This window comes from Euphorbia lathyris, chromosome 9 (genome assembly GCF_963576675.1).
Source record: "Euphorbia lathyris chromosome 9, ddEupLath1.1, whole genome shotgun sequence".
Classification (NCBI taxonomy): Eukaryota; Viridiplantae; Streptophyta; class Magnoliopsida; order Malpighiales; family Euphorbiaceae; genus Euphorbia; species Euphorbia lathyris.
This window is the reverse complement of record NC_088918.1, coordinates 14,545,341-14,563,111: the sequence shown is the minus strand read 5'-3', so window position 1 is coordinate 14,563,111 and position 17,771 is coordinate 14,545,341.

Sequence of the window (17,771 nt, the reverse complement as noted above, 5' to 3'; positions counted from 1 at the left end):
GAGCAGAAAATCTGTATAAGCCAATTGCACACTTTCGTTTTCGACGAAAACATTCGTTCGGGTGGATAAAGACGTCCTTTCACAACGGATACGATCCTTCACAACGGACACGACACTTCAATCAAGACTCTTCAATATCTATAAATAAAGAGTTGATGAAGAGAAGAGGATAGATAGAAGAAAGAGATTAGTATAGAATTTATGCAGAAATTCCGAGTCAAGTGATTCAGAATTTAGATTTCATTTCTGTTCAAAGCAATATGATGTACACACATTGTTTATTTAATAATAACAAACACAGTAGCGTTTAGACATTGTTCAAATTTAGTTTACATTTTGGTAGTAGATAGACCAGTCTCTATTACGAAGATTCAACGAGAAGATTGAGTAGAGGATCTGCCCTGAGTTTGACAAACTCTAACGAAACCCAAGGAAAGGATTGACAACCCGTTCACTTGCAAGTCGTAGAATGTTTTCATGCTCCTTGTTCTCTGTAAAATTATATCAATTTATATTTCATCTAATAAAGTCCGTTCTATTCGATAGATTTTTATGCAACACTTTGGTAAAGAATCCGAAGTGGACTGCTGGTGTTTTCATTAAAACGTAGTTTAATTCAAAATCTTTACAAGGAAACTTTGTTGAACAACTTAGACAAATTTCTATCTCGAAAGAGTTTTAATTTGGTTAAGGTAGCGATCTAACCCGACCGTAGGAGGATTGACTACAGTTCAAAGCCTAAAAATTAGAGGTTCCGTCATTTATTTCATCGTCATAATTTATACAAAGTTTAAAGTTGTTTTTTTTTGCTTCATGCAAACAAATATATTTGTTTACTTTTCTAAAAAGTACTAAACGTTCATGTCTTGCAAATTCATTCTTAAATCAGAATATTTTCTAACGTCTTCATACTCTAATCTAATTCTCATTCTAGCAATTTCAAAACCAAATCCGATTTAACGATTTTCCTTATTATAAATCTTAAAAGTATATTTAACCTATTCAAAATAAGTTTTTGTTAAAAAACGTTCCCTATGGGATCGATATCTTTTATTACTACAAGCGTATACCGTGCACTTGCGGAAATCGCTCAACATCTTTAAAACAGATTTCCGAGGCTTCTGATTTGTTTCAGAAATTTGTCAGACCTTGTCTTCCAAGTTGACGGATCCTTGACGCTGACTTGATTATTACCAGCTTGACTCAGCGGCTTCGCCTTCAAGCTTTTCTGAAGAAGACATTTCTTTCGCAAAGCTGAGTTGCATTCCACTCAGCTTCTGCTGTGTGACTTGCTTATACTGACTTTGTTCTGTCTTTCTTTTATAGACTTTCAGTTCCTGTTCTCGTTAGTTAACTTACTCAACATTGAACAAACACATTAGTACAATGAAATCAAAGCACTTAAATTTAATTGTTTAATCATGGGATTAACTTAAATAATTTTGTCAAATCAAAATCATTTGGAAAGGTGTTTCAACAAACTCCCCCATTTTGATGTTGGCAAAAGTATTTAGTGAGAAACTTAGTGTTGAGCTCTCCATGATAGTTGACATTTTCTATTCTTCTGAAATTACTCCCCCGTAAGGGTTGGATCTACTGATTTAGTTCAACTCTAAACCTTCTAAGATTTAATCAAAGTGAGTCTAAGGTCAGCTTCAGAAGAGGGTCAATACTTGGAACAATTTGTCATTACTCAGTTTTGATACTTAGTTAAGTTCAGGTATCAGAGTTGGGGTATATTGAGTATATTGTACTTGTTTAATTTCTATGTTCACAAGTTTTAATTTGTTGTTGTTCAATGAGTAGTCACATGAGAAAGATCAACACATAAACACATCATATAAGCATTACATATATAAAGACAGTTTGTAGAATAAATGCTTGTATATAGATATACTCAGTTCAACAAGAATCATGCCATATAAAAATACAAGTTACAAGCTAAGACTATTGCTAGTTCTATTTCTTGATGTTGGCTTGAACTTGGTTAGACTTGGTTTTGGTTTGGCTCGGCTTGGTTGTTCTTTGTTGTTGAGTTTGGTTGCCCGGGACAGCAGAAGTTGAGCCAGAAGGCTTCTGTTGAGTTTGACGTTGAGTTCCGTCAACTGGCTGCTTATCTTTCTCCCCCGTTTTTCCAGCATCACCAGGCTGAAGGGAAGGAGCATATAATTGCCCCTTTTGAACAGCATGAGTCAGTATGGTGGAATACTATTGCATTTGACTCGTACTTTCTTTAAGACCCGTAAAGACCTGCATGCCATCTGCCATACTGGATGCGAGGAGTTTAATGTGAGCGCTGAGCATACTGAGTAAAAACTCAAGTGATTTCCCAATCCACGTAATGGAGTCGGTCATCCGTACATATGATTGATAGTACATCCTGAGCATCGAAGAGTCGTACGAATGACGCTGAGCATTGATGTGCCGAACATGCACAAGTGTTGATCGGGTGCAGTGTAGAATGTCATTAGTCTTTACTTGGTCAGTGTCCATTTCTTCTTTACTCAGGTTGAGTAGGCATATAGCCTCACCAATTTGTTCTATGGAGCATTGAGAAGTGGAGGAGATAAGTTCATGAGCTCCGGTTAGCTGGGTGAAATGCTGAGTGACTTCAGCAGAAGTTGCGGATGATGAGTTCATAGCAAATAGGGCATTGATTTTCCCTTCGATGGAGTCCATATGATTTACCATCATTAGCTGAAGTTCCGCCAGCTTGACCATAAATTCTTGCTTGGGCTGCTGAGAGACCAAAGAAGTCATAACACTCATCAGCTCCTTAAGACCTTTGAGTTTGGTCAAGAGTTGCGTGATGGAGGACAGTTGAGTTGGCTCAGCAGGAGTGGACCCAACAGCATCAGCGTGAGACTGATCTATTGCTTGGAGAAGCATATGGGCTGAGTTGATGATTCGCCGACCTGACTTAGAGGCATTGAGAAAGTTGTAAGAATCATCTTCAGATTGGTTCTGCGTAGTCTCAGGGGCCCTTTTCTGGTTAGCAGCACGTGGTGGAGTACTTTGGTGCTACCCAGAAGTAGAAGTGCTAGCATGGTCAGTAGCTGCACTTTTGTTATTGAGGCCAGCAGTAGGAGCTGACTGGCTTACTAACTGCTCAGTAGAAGATGGAAGTGGTTGCTCAGCAGTATTAATTACCTGCTCAGGGTCAGTCTGGAGTTGAGTTGAAACTTGAGGTTGAGGCAACTCAGAACTGTCTTTAGCAGGAGGAGTTTCCTTTGCTAACTCATTGTGTTGAGCAGCAGGAACTTCGAGCACTTGCTCAGTGGAAGGTGGAGCAGAGGTATCGGCAGAAGCTTGGCCCGTGGTGACTTTTGGGTCGGCTTGTTCCCCAGCTTGAGAAACAGAGGCTTGCTTTTTCTTCACTTGACTAGGAGTGGGTTCAGTGATGTCGGTGAAGAATTGGAATTGGAGCCCAGTCAAGTCAGTGATGGGATCCCTCAGCGGAGATTCATTTAAGATGTCAATAAGTGTAGGCTTCTGTGCCTTCCGCTTGAACCGCTTTTCCTTACTGTCTTTGTGATCTTTGGTTTGAGGGGAAGGGTCAGCAGCAATAGATTCTGGTGACTCAGAAGAGGAGTTGATTCCAAAATCAGCATAAAGGTTCTCCATAACCTTGTCCTTCACTAGAGACTCAGCTCCTTGCTTATCAGCTTGCTCAGTAGTAGCTGTGTTACTTTTCTCAGCAGCATGCATCTGATCAGCTTCAGGCTGTTCATCAGTGCAACCTTGTTCTTCCTCTTGATCACAAGGTGTCTTTTCTAGGTCGATCTCCTGAGCTCGCAGGAAGTGAGAATCCTTGGTGATGACGAAATCAAGGGGGGCAGCTTCCAAAGGTGTCATCCCAAAGGTCTTTTTCCTCTTTAGGGGTTGCTCGAGAGTCTCCTCACTTTCTTCCTCAAGGTCAGCTCTCTTCTTCTTTTTCTCAGCTGACTCTGGTTTCTTTTGCATTGACTCAGCATGTGCAGCTTTCTTTTCACCAACCACCACTCTGATCTTCTTTACAGCCTTGTTAATATCTTTGGCTAGTGGGGTTGAGGATGTGTCAGCTTTCCTTTTCTTATCCCTCCTAGGTCGTTCAGCAGGTGCTTCTTCAACAACAACAACGGCGCTAAAAACTTGATGCGCCTCCCGTAAAGGAGACTCACTAAGGGATAAGTGTACCCCGTCGTTATCAAGTAATAAATCTGGAAAGTCCAGGTATCGAATCCACAGGATTTATTTACCACAAGTATCAAACTACTTGGTCTCAGGTGTTATCTAGGCTTTGTGGGTTTTGAGTTTGTTTGTTTAAGTTAATCTACTCCTAGGTTGAATTATACTACTCCTAGCTAGATTATACTAATTATAACTAAGTTATTCTACGCCTAATTAAGTTAAACTACTCCTAATTAAGTTATACTACTCCTAGGTGATCTTTCACTAATGCAATTACCCGAAGGAACATGGTATGAACGATAATAATGAAGTTAGGTTATTAGGTCTATTGATTAAAAACCTAATCTAAGTCACTTGTATTCAAGGCGATTAACCCTACTTACCCTCCTGAAGTTCCTAGTGCGTGATTCCCTTGTAAGGCCGGAACTAGGTCTAAGGCTCAGCAATTTGGGCTTAATCAACTAAGAGGTCGTCAATCTCCTAGGCTCTGACTAGGTCAGATTCAGCTCACAATATGTGCCTACTCGATTTTGGGGCTTTTGAATGAGTTAAACCAATTGAATAAAGCGTAAGACAAAGATTAAACAAATAATCATAGAACAAAACAAGAGCTAAAATATTATTAAAGGCGAAGAACAATGTCACAGGATACAATTAGCCTAGGATTCATAGACTGTATCAAAGAGTACAAACAAGGAAAGATAAAAGGAGATACGAAAATCCCTTTCAGGGAACCTGTCTACTCTGCAGTCGGCTTCCTAGGTCTTAAGGACGGACCTTGAATATTCCTCGGAGAACAGCTTTGAAGGAGCTTCAATGGAGGTTGAAGAAGATGGAGGAGATGGAGAGGAATTTCAAGGGAAAAGCTAAAGTAAATTACAATAATGAAAGATATCTAATTTACAATGGAAAAGTTCTATTTATAGTTGTAGCTCGGGCCCTCTTTTTGACCTATTTCGTGTCATTGTGCAGTTGGGAAGTCGTGGGACCGGTCGTGGAGTCGTGGGCTCAAAACTGACATTTTTGACCAATTCCCGAAGGTCAGCTCGCCGAGCAGGGCGCGCTGCTCGGCGAGCTGGCCTAAAAGGCCATTTCGACGAGCCGTTTTGCCCTGCACGCTTCCGCACGGTTGCTCGATGTTCCACGATGTAATTTTCGCCCGAATTTATCCCTGCGCGTGCACGAAAACTCCAAATAACATTAGTCTCGAGGCTAAATTGACCCGCCAATCGCTCATTTTAAGCAAACGCTTCGTTTAGTGCGACTTTTGGCGGATCAATTAGCTATAAAAGATAACAGAATTATAACATACATGCCATTTTGGCATTATTTGCCTAAAATGATCAGAAAACGAGCCTAAACAACAAAAAGTTAATAAAACATTTCCAATTCCTAAGTAACTCACACAAAGGCATATAAATGCGAGAATTGCTCGCTTATTCATGAAATAATACTAAAAACCGTCCTAAAACCGTACCCAAAGATAGGGTTTTTGACCCCTATCAAACCTCCTCGCACTGAAAACTTTACTTGTCCCCAAGTAAACTAAAAACTAAACCCGTAATCACAAGCAAGCTAGAAAACCTCTTGGTTTGGCTAGGTGCTTGACACAATTTCGAGCATCTGTAATTACATGCATTCGGAAATACAAAGTAGAGACACGATATCCAAAAGCCGCATTTCAATTATCATAGGTCATATGTTTTAAGAAAAAGGACACATGTTCAATTAAACGAGCTTAAGGGGATCGCTAAGTAAAACACCTCACCATAGGTAGTTCACTCATTTCACAAAATTTTGGTGGCTAAAGTGTTTACTCTCGGCTTATGTTCTTGCTTAGGATTACGTTGACTTTGCAGGTTCATCCGAGTTCCTCTACTATGCTATATGACTCCGATGATATCAAAAACAGCCTCGAATTGGGGTTGTAATGTGGTTAGAGGGTTAAAGGTACAACAAGGGTCAATAGTTCTAGCGCTAGAAAAACAAAGTTAAAATGGCTTTAGCAAATATGAAGTGACTGAGCTTTCTATTTATTATATTTTTTTTTCTTGAGACGTTTTGATTTTAGGAACTGTGGGATGAAGTTTTCCCTTTTTATTCGTTTCTTTTCTTTTCTTTTTCTGTTTTTCTTTTTCTTTTTCTCTTTTCTCTTTTTTTTTGGATAGTGATGCTCATTCACTTCTTAGCCTTTTGGCTTGCTACTATGATGCCATAAACAAAGATAAAGCGCTAGAAGAAAACAAAGGCTCAATGCGAGCTTTGCAAAAACTGGGTTAAGTAACAAACCAAGTGATGGTTTGCAAAAATTGGGTTAGGACGAAAGAAAAATCTACAAACTACAAAAATATAGGCTCAAAGGGGCTTCCTAGAGTGGATGAAAAAGAGAAAATAAGGTCAAGAAAAGGGTTAATTCTAATGAAGCTGATTTCATCGTCTACCATCTCAAATCATTGCATGTAGGTTCAACACAGTATTAGGTGCAAAATCTGTAATCTTTCCACAAGTCAAAGCATTCACACAAAAATGTCAAGAAAAAGAGCTTTTTGATGTTCGCTCTTGGGCTCAAATTCAACTCACAATTCTTTGGGTTTCAATTTTGTGTTTACTAGTTCTCCCCAAACTCAAGTTTAACATCACATGCCTTCAATTCTTAAGTTATCTACCTAAGTAATGATTTTAGCATTTCTTCAAAAGTATGGTCTAAATGCAAACTTTAGCTCATGCTTTTACAGATACAAGGATTGTGTCCTACACCTAAACTAGTTGTCATGCAATCTTAGATTCGGTTCTCAGCCCTCAAGGACAAATAACGAAGTTTAGATTCGAAGGAGGTTCACGGTTTTAGGTCCTAAACATGCAAAACATAAATAAAACCCGAAAAACGCAAAACTAAACTAGACACGACGCAACAAGAATTTAAAAATTATACAATTTTTGTAAGTTTGTCTACCCCTCCTCCTCACACTAAAAATGTGCAATAAGTTCCAACATTGCATCACAAACCACAAAGTACAAGTGCAAAAAGTTAGGGTGGAGAAGATAACTTACTAATCGGTCGGGGGGGGGGGGGGGGGTGGCCACGGCATGTTGTAGTGCTCACAATAGTCTGCCACTACATATTCAAGGTCTGTGAGCCTCCGGTCCATGTTCTGCTCGAAGTTAGTGAACCGTTGGTCCATTTGTTGAACAGTTTTGAAGGTCCAAAGGTTAAGGTCTCTCATCTCTGCCATCATGGTATTGATGGCTTGGAATTGGGCCTCCGTCCCCGGCTCTTGGTGTTCCGTTTGGTCATCTGCTGCTGCAGCTTCTTCTTCCTCAGGTTCGTCGTGCTCTCTCTCTCTCTCTTTGTCGTGGTGGGTTTCTTGCCCGTTTTCTTGCTCTCCCGCTTGAGCTTGCTCCTCCAGATGGGTTCCTATTTAAAACTGCATGAAAAGTAGACCTTCCCAAAAATGTGGAGTTAAGCAAGGTGGGGTGGAAACCATCTTCGTTGATTTCCAAATTTTTGAATTGGTTATCAAGGAAGTTGGTTACCAAATGTCCAAGACCAAGTGATCCGCGTTTTCTACTTGTTTGGCTTTGAAAGCCTTCAAAGATGGCTTTGACATTATCAACGGGTTTATGATTAGCTACACACCATAATATGAGCAATTCCGTGCTCGAGACCTTATTGCTCTCATTTTTGCCTAGCAAGTTGTGAGCCACAAACTTGTGTATAAGGTTTAGCAATGGGTCTAAGAGAGCGACCGGGCTAGCAGTGCGGGAGTCATAATCTGATGAGCCTGTTAATTGGAGCCAAGCGTCATCTGGTGTCACGGGTTCCTCAAAACCCGAGACTGCCTCTGGGTGGTTGTAGACTCCCATTAAGGCCGCTATCACAGTGTCACTGAGACGATAAGGTCTACCGTTCAGTCTGAAAGAATACTTTCCCGGTCCTATGGGCGGTTCTTTTTTCAAGGTGGTTAGAAATTCCATAGTAAAGTTATAATACACTAGGGTCCCTTTTGTGGCCAGTTTATACCAGCCTTGGAATTTTAGGATTTCATTGAAATCCTTTTCCAAACCTATAGATGCTAGGTATGACTGATCAACAATGATTCGAGTGGCAAGGTCCTGCTTAGAGAACCGAGCGTACAACAACCCCTCACGTTCATCAACTAGTCCAAAAGTGGGATTATACTTAGCTTGGAGGGCATCGCTGAATTCGATGTCAGAGTCAGCTTCATTGTTAACCGTGATCTTGGCCTTGCCTTTCCTGCCCATAGTACCTGAGAGATATACCAAACGGACTAGTTAGAATTTCTTCACAAACATAAACATAAACCCCCAAACAACCAACAATTAGGCATAAACCATAGCTTAGAAACTTAGGGACCAAAACCATGAGCTTTCAGTCTCTAAGTATTTTACCCGTAATTCCAAATTCGTGCAAAATCAAGGATGCCCAGTGACCAAAATGCGCTAAGAATGTGATATAGAACTCCATTGGCAAGTTTTCAACTATAAACTGAATAGTTGAACTTTAAGCTAAAAATGGAGATTTTACCCAAATTGAGCAATTTCTCCAAATATTCATAAATTAAGAACTACAATCATACCCAAAGTACATATTGATCATAATGTTAACATATATTGCAAGAATGTCAAGAATTAAAAGCAAATAAGAGATTATTTGAGAAAAAAGATAAAATCCCCAAAACTTAGGTTTATCCCAAATCTCAAAAATTAACACCCTAAACTAAAATCTAAGCCTAGAAACATGTTAGAAATCAAAAATAGGTAAGAATCCATACCTTATTTGTTGAATTCGGGTTAGTATGGTGGATTTGGGGAGTTAGGTTGTGAAAGAAAAAGGAAAAAGAGAGAAGGAAAGAAAGAAGAAAAGAAAGAAAGATAGAAAGGAAGGAAGGGGATGATGAGTCATCCCCTATCCTCATCTTCTTTTATTAAATTTTTTTTTAGTTCGGGATTAAAAATCCCGAACAGCCCGTGTCGGCCGAGCTGGCTGGCTCGTCCGACCAGCTCGGCGAGCAGGGCGTCAGTGCCCAGCTCGCCCGAGCTGGGGTGCTGGGCGATTTTTCCAAATTTTTTTTAAAGAGAGTATGGGGTGAAAAACTTGATAATGTAATAAAAAATATGAATTAAAAACTAACAACCAAATTTAACAAAAACAAAACGAAAAGAAAATTGCAGAAATAATTGTTCAAGCTTTGAATTTAAACCGGGGAGAACTCGATTTCTCCCCCTTACTCAATCCTTTCTCAGGATCTTTGGATTCTTCTCCGTTGTGATCGGGAGAGAACCCTGTGGCCTATCCCTATTGATCTGGGCTACCTAATTACTCAGATCCTTGCAGAAAGCTTCATTGTTGGCAAGCCTAGCCGAGATCTCCTTCAAGAGAGTAACCACCTCGTCAGATTCCTTAGGAGGTTGCATTGGCCCTTGATTTTGCTGTTGATATGGGGGCATGCCAAGCCCCTGCTCTCTATGTTCCTGAACAAAACCGCTGGGAGGTCGAAGCACATTCTGATTTGAATTTCCGTAGGATAGGTTCGGGTGCTGAGGCCTCCTATAGTTATTGTTGTTGTAGTAGGAGTTGTGGTTGTTGGGGTTGTAGTTGTTATAGTTCTGGTTGTACCTCGGTTGCCCCCCAACATAATTGACCATCTCCACCCCATCTCCATCGAAAGGGCTCCCTGCCTAACAGTCCTTTCCATGGTGGTCGCCGCCACAGTGCACACATGTGGGAGGTTGGCTGAATTTTGCCAACAGGACGTCCATCTTCCTACTCAAATCCGCAACACCCGGATTTTGTTCTTGTTCTTCCACAGGAAACACCCGCTGCCTTGTGGGGCCAGCAAGTTTCTCCTCTTGCCACTGCACACTCTTCCTAGCCAGCTCATTAATCATGTCATACGCCTCTGTTGCTGTCTTCCTAAACAAATCTCCACCCGTTGCGGAGTCCATGATAGCCCTGTTAGTGGGTGTCAATCCGTGATAGAAGACGCTCACCAATTGATGCTTGGGTATGTCATGATGAGGGCACATGCGCAGCATTTTTCTGAATCGGGTCCAAGATGTGTGGAGCGCTTTGTGCTCGGGTTGGTGGAAGGATGTGATCTCACCCCTGAGCATTGCTGTCTTCGAGGGAGGAAAGTAGTAGGACAAGAATTCCTTCTCCAATCCTGCCCAAGTCGTGATTGATCCGGGCTCCAATGTTCTTAGCCATTCCAAAGCTTGCCCAGTTAGAGAAAATGGGAACAACTTCAGCCTAGCAGCATCTTGGGGAACCCCATTTGTTCTCGCAGTGTCTGCACACATTAGAAAGCGATCCAGATGATCATTCGGGCTCTCATGTGCCTCCCCTCCAAACAATCCAGTCTGTTGAATCAAGTGAATTATGCCCGACTTGATTTCGTATGTGTTGGCCGGAATATTTGGAGCGGCAATGCCGGACAGATGCTGGTGTCGGTGTGGTGCCAGGATCTCACTCATCAGACGAGTGTCAGTTTCTGGTCCGGTGTTCTCAGTGTTCCGTTCAGTGTTTCGTTCATTGTCAGTCATTTTGATAGGCTCGATGATCTCGTCTTGCTTCAGTTTTCCAATCTGTTTGCTCCTGCGAAGAGTACGTTCAAGTTCAGGGTTAAGAGGGACACACGGTATTCTCACCGATCTTGCAGGCATATGCTGAGAAGAAATAAATACAAGAAATAAATGAAAGCAGAAATTTTTCCTATGAGAGAAAAGTATACACATCATACCAGGTCGCATAGTTTTATACAAGTATTCTTATTGGTTTATATTGACAGATATAGATTGGTGTACATGGTACAAACTAGTAGAGATAAACAAGTATGTATAAGTATGAATCAGAATATGAACAAATATAAATATAAGAATGAACAAGTATAAAAGGTATAAACAAGCACAGACAGACAAGTATAGATGAATTTAACAAGTACAAATATACGTTTGTATAAACAAGTATAAATAAGAATAGATATGAACAACTACGCATGTTATGAGAAAACACGGTAGATATAAACAAGTATAGAAAGGTCATATATACTGAGGTATAAACGAATAAACAAGTATTTGCATATATAAGTATGAATATGAACAAGTATAAGTATGAACGATATAGACAAAGAATATTTACAAACGAATTGTATATAAACAAGTATATGTATAAACAGGTATATGTATAAACAAGTATAAACGATATAAACAATATAAACAAGGGTATTCACAATGAATGCCTAAACTAACAAATCGACCTTTGGTTCGATATTGCAGAAGAAATAAATCCCCAGCAATGGCGCCAAAAACTTGATGCGCCTCCCGTAAAGGAGACTCACTAAGGGATAAGTGTACCCCGTCGTTATCAAGTAATAAATCTGGAAAGTCCAGGTATCGAATTCACAGGATTTATTTACCACAAGTATCGAACTACTTGGTCTCAGGTGTTATCTAGGCTTTGTGGGTTTTGAGTTTGTTTGTTTAAGTTAATCTACTCCTAGGTTGAATTATACTACTCCTAGCTAGATTATACTAATTATAACTAAGTTATTCTACGCCTAATTAAGTTAAACTACTCCTAATTAAGTTATACTACTCCTAGGTGATCTTTCACTAATGCAATTACCCGAAGGAACATGGTATGAACGATAATAATGAAGTTAGGTTATTAGGTATATTGATTAAAAACCTAATCTAAGTCACTTGTATTCAAGGCGATTAACCCTACTTACCCTCCTGAAGTTCCTAGTGCGTGATTCCCTTGTAAGGCCGAAACTAGGTCTAAGGCTCAGCAATTTGGGCTTAATCAACTAAGAGGTCGTCAATCTCCTAGGCTCTGACTAGGTCAGATTCAGCTCACAATATGTGCCTACTCGATTTTGGGGCTTTTGAATGAGTTAAACCAATTGAATAAAGCGTAAGACAAAGATTAAACAAATAATCATAGAACAAAACAAGAGCTAAAATATTATTAAAGGCGAAGAACAATGTCACAGGATACAATTAGCCTAGGATTCATAGACTGTATCAAAGAGTACAAACAAGGAAAGATAAAAGGAGATACGAAAATCCCTTTCAGGGAACCTGTCTACTCTGCAGTCGGCTTCCTAGGTCTTAAGGACGGACCTTGAATATTCCTCGGAGAACAGCTTTGAAGGAGCTTCAATGGAGGTTGAAGAAGATGGAGGAGATGGAGAGGAATTTCAAGGGGAAAGCTAAAGTAAATTACAATAATGAAAGATATCTAATTTACAATGGAAAAGTTCTATTTATAGTTGTAGCTCGGGCCCTCTTCTTGACCTATTTCGTGTCATTGTGCAGGTGGGAAGTCGTGGGACCGGTCGTGGAGTCGTGGGCTCAAAACTGACATTTTTGACCAATTCCCGAAGGTCAGCTCGCCGAGCAGGGCGCGCTGCTCGGCGAGCTGGCCCCCAGCTCGCCCGAGCAGGCCTCTGGAGGCCTGCTCGGCGAGCTCGCCTATAATGGCCAGCTCACCCGAGCAGGCCCCTGGAGGCCTGCTCGGCGAGCTGGCATAGCCAAGTCGCCCGAGCTGGCCCAAAGGCCAGCCCGTCGCGAGCTGGCGGCGACCTGGCCTAAAAAGGCCAGTTCGACGAGCCGTTTTGCCCTGCACGCTTCCGCACGGTTGCTCGATGTTCCACGATGTAATTTTCGCCCGAATGTATCCCTGCGCATGCACGAAAACTCCAAATAACATTAGTCTCGAGGCTAAATTGACCCGCCAATCGCTCATTTTAAGCAAACGCTTCGTTTGGTGCGACTTTTGGCGGATCAATTAGCTATAAAAGATAACGGAATTATAACATACATGCCATTTTGGCCTTATTTGCCTAAAATGATCAGAAAACGAGCCTAAACAACAAAAAGTTAATAAAACATTTCCAATTCCTAAGTAACTCACACAAAGGCATATAAATTCGAGAATTGCTCGCTTATTCATGAAATAATACTAAAAACCGTCCTAAAACCGTACCCAAAGATAGGGGTTTTTGACCCCTATCATGACTCAGTGGCTCCATTTTGGTCAGCGGAAGCTGAGCATGGGTCATCTTCGGTAGGCTGACTTGTTTTTCCTGTAGGGTCAGTTTCATCGAACTCAACATGTACAGACTCTTCTAAGACCTGAGTTCGTTTATTGAACACCCTATATGCTTTGCTGTTTGTTGAGTACCCTAAGAAGATAGCTTCATCAGCTTTTGAATCAAACTTAGCAAGGTTGTCTTTAATATTCAGAATAAAACATTTGTAACCAAAGGCACGAAAATATCCAATGTTGGGTTTTCGTCCTTTCCAAAGTTCATAAGGGGTTTTCTTAAGTATAGGTCTGACTAAAGCCCTATTGAGTATGTAACAAGCTGTGTTGACAGCTTCACCCTAGAAATACTTTGGAAGCCTATTCTCACTCAGCATTGTTCTAGCTATTTCAACTAAGGTTCTGTTCTTCCTTTCAACTACCCCATTTTGTTGAGGAGTTCTGGGAGCAGAAAAATTTTGGTCAATGTTACTGACTTCACAGAATTCATCAAATTGTTGATTTTTGAATTCTCCGCCATTATCACTTCGGATGTGAGCTAGTTTTAGGTCTTTATCATTTTCAAGTTTTTTAACCAATGTTGAGAACATCTCAAAAGCTTCATCCTTGCTACTCAGCAGGATGACCTAAGTACACCGAGAAAAGTCATCTATAATGACTAAGGAAAATCTCTTACCACCCAAGCTCAGCGGCTGGACTGGTCCGAAAAGATCCAAGTGTAGCAACTCTAATGGACATTTGGTTGAGACTACATTTTTACTTTGAAAAGATTTTTTAGTTTGTTTACCTTGCTGACAAGCATTACACAATTGATCCTTCTCAAACCTGAGTTTGGGCAATCCCTTAACTAATTTCTTTCTTGCTAATTTGGCAAGGAGGTCCATGCTTACATGGCCAAGTCTCTTATGCCATAGCCAGGAATTATCTTCCTTTGACACTAAGCATATATTCTTTGAAAACTTCTTTTCTAAGTTTAGCATGAAAACGTTGTCAACACGAGGGACGGTTAAAATCAACTCATTCATTTTTCCCTCGAGTATTTTACACTCAGTGGCATCAAATACAACATTTCTATCGCTGTCACACAGCTGAGCTACACTTAGTAGGTTATATTTAAGACCCCTGACTAGGGAGACTGACTCAATAGTAGGATTACCACCAATAGTACCTGACCCTACTATCTTACCCTTTTTGTTGTCTCCAAAACTTACATTTCCTCCTCATTTATGCACAAGTGTGATGAACTGAGTTTCATCACCAGTCATATGCCTTGAGCATGCGCTGTCAATGTACCATAGCTTTGACTTCTCAGCACACCTCAGGCTCACCTGTAATGTTATTAGTTATCTTTAGGTACCCAAGTCTTTTTGGGTCCTCATTTGTTAGAGTCAATAGGTGATGCATCATATTTAATTTTGTGACGGCATACATTTATAGTGTGGCCATCTTTTCCACAGAAGTCACAATAAACTTCCCTTTGGGGATATTTCCATCTTTGGTCAGCACGATGGTGCTGAGCATACCAACACACTCTTATAGTGTGTCCTTTCTTTCCACAACAGTCACACTGACTATTCTGCTGAGTGTACCGTCTTTGCTGACTAGTACCCGAATACTCAGTCTGAACCTTTTCTTAGCCGATGAACTCAGCTGGTTCTGTATGGATGTGATGTCCTTTCTTAGCTTTTTAGAGTCTGATTGGACTTCAAAGACAAACCCATGCATGATTTTCAAGTTTTCATCTTGCCTGGTATTGTCCAGGAGAAGATGTCAGAGGTCACTGAGTTTAACCTCTTCAATATCATCACACTGCCTTCTGAGTGCTCGTATTTTCTTGTTACACTTTTTGATCAGTGTATAGAGATCACTCAGGGCATTAATCATTTCATTTCCGAGAAAGGGTAGAGACATTACCTCAGTTGTATGTTCCTCATGATCAGATCCATCAGAGAGGTCAACTTGCTCAGAGAGACAGTGGTCAGCATATTCGTCAGCCATGAAACAGATATTAGCTAACTCGGTGGCATCAGCTTCTGACGAGGTTGACTCATCACTGTCACTCCATGTGGCCACCATTGCCTTTCTACTTCCCTTCTTGTATTTCTTCAAGGTAGGATAGCTTGATTTGATGTGCCCAGCTTGATGGCATTCAAAGCAAGTAACGGGCTTTGAGCTGTCCTTCTTGTGTCTGTTATCGCTAGACTCATCTTTGTATTTATCACTTCTTTTGAATGGCCTTTTGCTGTACTTGTCATTTTTCCTAAACAGCTTCTTTATCTTCCTGGTAAACATGGCCATCTTCTCATCATCTGATGAGTCAGCTTCGGTTGAGTCAGCTTTCATGACAAGAGATTTTTGCTTCTTGTCCTCAGTTTTTTCTTTGTCCTCAAAATTCTTCATGGAGATCTCATGGGTCAGCAGATATCCGATGAGCTCATTATACTTGTACGTGGTCAGGTCCTGAGCTTCTTCAACAACTGTCTTCTTTGCTTACCAGCTCTTGGGGAGACTTCTTAGAATCTTCTTCACTTGTTCTTCTTCAGTGAAGTTCTTGCCGAGTCTTTTAAGCTCATTAATAATGTTAGTGAATCTTGCATTCATCTCAGAGATGTCTTCATTATCATCAATCTCGAACAGCTCATATAGCTGCATATGTTGATTCACTTTGGACTCTTTCACCTTGCTGGTTCCTTCATAGGTCACCTCTAGCTTCTTCCAGATTTCTTGTGCTGACTCACAATATGAAATCTTATTGTACTCTGCACATCTAAAGCACAGTGAAGCATGTTTATAGCCGAAGCATTATTTTGTAATTTTTTAAGGTCATCTTCTGACCACTTAGCCTCGCTTTTGACAGTTTTTACACCGTCAATGGTTTTATAAGGAACAAACGGGCCTTGGACTATAGCTAGGCATGCACTCATATTTGTTGCCTGAATGAAGTTTTTCATCCTGTTCTTCCAAAATGTATAATTGGATCCAAAGAACATAGGAGGCCGACTAATGGATAATCCCTCAAGGAGTATCTGGGTTGTTTGATTTCCTAGAAAGAAACAAGTGTTGTTCTCAGCCATTACAGGGATCAGCTCAAGATAGTTTTTATCTTGAATAGTGAGCTGTTAGGCTCTGATACCACTTGTTGGTCCCGTGTAACGTGATAGGATTAGTTCCAAGGGGGGGGGGTTAGGAACTAATATAACTTTTTCGCTTAATAATGCTGACTTAATTGAATGTTTGATAATTTAACTTAGTTTCAGGTCAGCAAGGCTGAGTGTGATGTGAGATAGCTTTAATCAGATACTGACTAGAGTTGTTTCAGTTGTGAGTTGGGAAGTAACACTTAAGTCAGTTTCCAACTCAGCACTCAGATTACTCAGCTTCAGCTTGTACAAATTATTTACTGAGTAATTTTAAGCAAGCAACATATACATTTATATATCAAGAGAAAGGGTTAGAAGTTACTCAGCAGACTTATCCTGGTTCGGCCTCTCCGCCTACGTCCAGTCCCCAGAATCCTTCCGAGCTTTTTCAATCCTATACTGAGCTCTTTAAAGGTAGAGCACAAACCTTTTACAATAGCAAATGAGTATGCAAGAGTACCGTCCTCTATTCGTCTACTCAATCCTATCTACCACTGAATATTATAACCGAGTATTTAGCTTCTCTCTACCACTGAGTACTATAACCGAGTACTCAGATTCTCTAACCTCTTACAAATGATACAAGGATTGTTCTCACTAAATGAAGAACACTTTAGATGAATAAAATCACTCTAGACTTTTACACAATGATTGAAGTTTGGTGTAAGAGCTTGCTTTTTCTTTTCAGACAGCTTCTATTTTGGATTTTCACTTCGTGAAGATTTTTTTTTTCTGTCTGTATATTGTCGTATGTGTCTTGGATCCAAGTGATGATTTGGCCTTTTTATAGCAATCTTGTGGCTTCAGTGATTTGAATTCCGACATAGCCGTTGTGGGAAAACGGTCTTCTTCGTCATTGCTTGGTCAGCTTTCAGAACTGCAGGCCAATCCTCTCTTCTGTTTTTAGGAGGAGCCAGGTTTGCCAGATTCGTCTTCTTACGCCAGGTTTGTCTTCTTGCGCCAGGTTTGTCTTCTAGCCAAAAGTCTGATGGTCCATGCGTCTCGCGAAGGTCTTTAAAACAGATTTCTGAGGCTTCTGATTTGTTTCAGAAATTTGTCAGACCTTGTTTTCCAAGTTGACGGATCCTTGACGCTGACTTGATTATTACTCAGATTGACTCAGCGGTTTCGCCTTCAAGCTTTTCTGAAGAAGACATTTCTTTAGCAAAGCTGAGTTGCATTCCACTCAGCTTCTGCTGTGTGACTTGCTTATGCTGACTTTGTTCTGTCTTTCTTTTATAGACTTTCAGTTCCTGTTCTCGTTAGTTAACTTACTCAACATTGAACAAACATATTAGTACAATTAAATCAAAGCACTTAAATTTAATTGTTTAATCATGGGATTAACTTAAATAATTTTGTCAAATCAAAATCATGTGGATAGGTGTTTC